Raw genomic sequence first — 4,223 nt, forward strand, 5'->3', positions numbered from 1 at the left:
CTTAACTTTCTGAACATTCGAGACGTGTAGTCCACTTGTCATTCCAATCTCCTTTGCATTAGCGTAGCCTCTTCTGTAGCCTGTCAACTATGTGTCTATCTATCCCTGTTCTCTCCTCTCTGCACAGACCATACAAACGCTCCACACCGCGTGGCCGCGGCCACCCTAATCTGGTGGTCCCAGCGCGCACGACCCACGTGGAGTTCCAGGTCTCTGGTAGCCTCTGGAACTGCCGATCTGCGGCCAACAAGGCAGAGTTCATCTCAGCCTATGCCTCCCTCCAAGTCCCTCGACTTCTTGGCACTGACGGAAACATGGATCACCACAGATAACACTGCTACTCCTACTGCTCTCTCTTCGTCCGCCCACGTGTTCTCGCACACCCCGAGAGCTTCTGGTCAGCGGGGTGGTGGCACCGGGATCCTCATCTCTCCCAAGTGGTCATTCTCTCTTTCTCCCCTTACCCATCTGTCTATCGCCTCCTTTGAATTCCATGCTGTCACAGTTACCAGCCCTTTCAAGCTTAACATCCTTATCATTTATCGCCCTCCAGGTTCCCTCGGAGAGTTAACCAATGAGCTTGATGCCTTGATAAGCTCCTTTCCTGAGGACGGCTCACCTCTCACAGTCCTGAGCGACTTTAACCTCCCCATGTCTACCTTTGACCCATTCCTCTCTGCCTCCTTCTTTCCACTCCTCTCCTCTTTTGACCTCACCCTCTCACCTTCCCCCCCTACTCACAAGGCAGGCAATACGCTCGACCTCATCTTTACTAGATGCTGTTCTTCCACTAACCTCATTGCAACTCCCCTCCAAGTCTCCGACCACTACCTTGTATCCTTTTCCCTCTCGCTCTCATCCAACACTTCCCACACTGCCCCTACTCGGATGGTATCGCGCCGTCCCAACCTTCGCTCTCTCTCCCCCGCTACTCTCTCCTCTTCCATCCTATCATCTCTTCCCTCTGCTCATACCTTCTCCAACCTATCTCCTGATTCTGCCTCCTCAACCCTCCTCTCTTCCCTTTCTGCATCCTTTGACTCTCTATGTCCCCTATCCTCCAGGCCGGCTCGGTCCTCCCCTCCCGCTCCGTGGCTCGACGACTCATTGCGAGCTCACAGAACAGGGCTCCGGGCAGCCGAGCGGAAATGGAGGAAAACTCGCCTCCCTGCGGACCTGGCATCCTTTCACTCCCTCCTCTCTACATTTTCCTCCTCTGTCTCTGCTGCTAAAGCCACTTTCTACCACTCTAAATTCCAAGCATCTGCCTCTAACCCTAGGAAGCTCTTTGCCACCTTCTCCTCCCTCCTGAATCCTCCTCCCCCTCCCCCCCCTCCTCCCTCTCTGCAGATGACTTCGTCAACCATTTTGAAAAGAAGGTCGACGACATCCGATCCTCGTTTGCTAAGTCAAACGACACCGCTGGTTCTGCTCACACTGCCCTACCCTGTGCTCTGACCTCTTTCTCCCCTCTCTCTCCAGATGAAATCTCGCTTCTTGTGACGGCCGGCTGCCCAACAACCTGCCCGCTTGACCCTATCCCCTCCTCTCTTCTCCAGACCATTTCCGGAGACCTTCTCCCTTACCTCACCTCGCTCATCAACTCATCCCTGACCGCTGGCTACGTCCCTTCCGTCTTCAAGAGAGCGAGAGTTGCACCCCTTCCGAAAAAACCTACACTCGATCCCTCCGATGTCAACAACTACAGACCAGTATCCCTTCTTTCTTTTCTCTCCAAAACTCTTGAACGTGCCGTCCTTGGCCAGCTCTCCCGCTATCTCTCTCAGAACGACCTTCTTGATCCAAATCAGTCAGGTTTCAAGACTAGTCATTCAACTGAGACTGCTCTTCTCTGTATCATGGAGGCGCTCCGCACTGCTAAAGCTAACTCTCTCTCCTCTACTCTCATCCTTCTAGACCTATCGGCTGCCTTCGATACTGTGAACCATCAGATCCTCCTCTCCACCCTCTCCGAGTTGGGCATCTCCGGCACGGCCCACGCTTGGATTGCGTCCTACCTGACAGGTCGCTCCTACCAGGTGACGTGGCGAGAATCTGTCTCCTCGCCACGCGCTCTCACCACTGGTGTCCCCCAGGGCTCTGTTCTAGGCCCTCTCCTATTCTCGCTATACACCAAGTCACTTGGCTCTGTCATAACCTGACATGGTCTCTCCTATCATTGCTATGCAGATGACACACAATTAATCTTCTCCTTTCCCCCTTCTGATGACCAGGTGGCGAATCGCATCTCTGCATGTCTGGCAGACATATCAGTGTGGATGACGGATCACCACCTCAAGCTGAACCTTGGCAAGACGGAGCTGCTCTTCCTCCCGGGGAAGGACTGCCCGTTCCATGATCTCGCCATCACGTTGACAACTCCATTGTGTCCTCCTCCCAGAGCGCTAAGAACCTTGGCGTGATCCTGGACAACCCTCTGTCGTTCTCAACTAACATCATGGCGGTGGCCCGTTCCTGTAGGTTCATGCTCTACAACATCCGCAGAGTACGACCCTGCCTCACACAGGAAGCGGCGCAGGTCCTAATCCAGGCACTTGTCATCTCCCGTCTGGATTACTGCAACTCGCTGTTGGCTGGGCTCCCTGCCTGTGCCATTAAACCCCTACAACTCATCCAGAACGCCGCAGCCCGTCTGGTGTTCAACCTTCCCAAGTTCTCTCACGTCACCCCGCTCCTCCGCTCTCTCCACTGGCTTCCAGTTGAAGCTCGCATCCGCTACAAGACCATGGTGCTTGCCTACGGAGCTGTGAGGGGAACGGCACCGCAGTACCTCCAGGCTCTGATCAGGCCCTACACCCAAACAAGGGCACTGCGTTCATTCACCTCTGGCCTGCTCGCCTCCCTACCACTGAGGAAGTACAGTTCCCGCTCAGCCCAGTCAAAACTGTTCGCTGCTCTGGCCCCCCAATGGTGGAACAAACTCCCTCACGACGCCAGGACAGCGGAGTCAATCACCACCTTCCGGAGACACCTGAAACCCCACCTCTTCAAGGAATACCTAGGATAGGATAAGTAATCCTTCTCACCCCCCTTAAATGATTTAGATGCACTATTGTAAAGTGGCTGTTCCACTGGATGTCAGAAGGTGAATTCACCAATTTGTAAGTCGCTCTGGATAAGAGCGTCTGCTAAATGACTTAAATGTAAATGTTAAATGATTTAGAATACGTGGACAACTACAAATACTTAGGTGTCTGGTTAGACTGTAAACTCTCCTTCCAGACCCATATCAAATATCTCCAATCCAAAGTTAAATCTAGAATTGGCTTCCTATTTCGCAACAAAGCATCCTTCACTCATGCTGCCAAACATACCCTTGTAAAACTGACCATCCTACCAATCCTCGACTTTGGCGATGTCATTTACAAAATAGCCTCCAATACCCTACTCAACAAATTGGATGCAGTCTATCACAGTGCAATCCGTTTTGTCACCAAAGCCCCATATACTACCCACCATTGCGACCTGTACGCTCTCGTTGGCTGGCCCTCGCTTCATACTCGTCGCCAAACCCACTGGCTCCATGTCATCTACAAGACCCTGCTCGGTAAAGTCCCCCCTTATCTCAGCTCGCTGGTCACCATAGCATCTCCCACCTGTAGCACACGCTCCAGCAGGTATATCTCTCTAGTCACCCCCAAAACCAATTCTTTCTTTGGCTGCCTCTCCTTCCAGTTCTCTGCTGCCAATGACTGGAACAAACTACAAAAAGCACTGAAACTGGAAACACTTATCTCCCTCACAAGCTTTAAGCACCAACTGTCAGAGCAGCTCAGATTACTGCACCTGTACATAAGCCCACCTATATATTTTAGCCCAAACAACTACCTCTTTCCCTACTGTATTTAATTTATTTATTTTTCTACTTTGCACCCCATTATTTTTATTTCTACTTTGCACATTCTTCCATTGCAAATCTACCATTCCACTGTTTTACTTGCTATATTGTATTTACTTTGCCACCATGTCCTTTTTTTGCCTTTACCTCCCTTATCTCACCTCATTTGCTCACATCGTATATAGACTTGTTTATACTGTATTATTGACTGTATGTTTGTTTTGCTCCATGTGTAACTCTGTGTCATTGTATGTGTCGAACTGCTTTGCTTTATCTTGGCTAGGTCGAAATTGTAAAAGAGAACTTGTTCTCAACTTGTCTACCTGGTTAAATAATGGTGAAATAAATAAAATTGTAAATACAA

This window comes from Oncorhynchus masou, chromosome 1 (genome assembly GCF_036934945.1).
Source record: "Oncorhynchus masou masou isolate Uvic2021 chromosome 1, UVic_Omas_1.1, whole genome shotgun sequence".
In the NCBI taxonomy this organism is placed as follows: domain Eukaryota; kingdom Metazoa; phylum Chordata; class Actinopteri; order Salmoniformes; family Salmonidae; genus Oncorhynchus; species Oncorhynchus masou.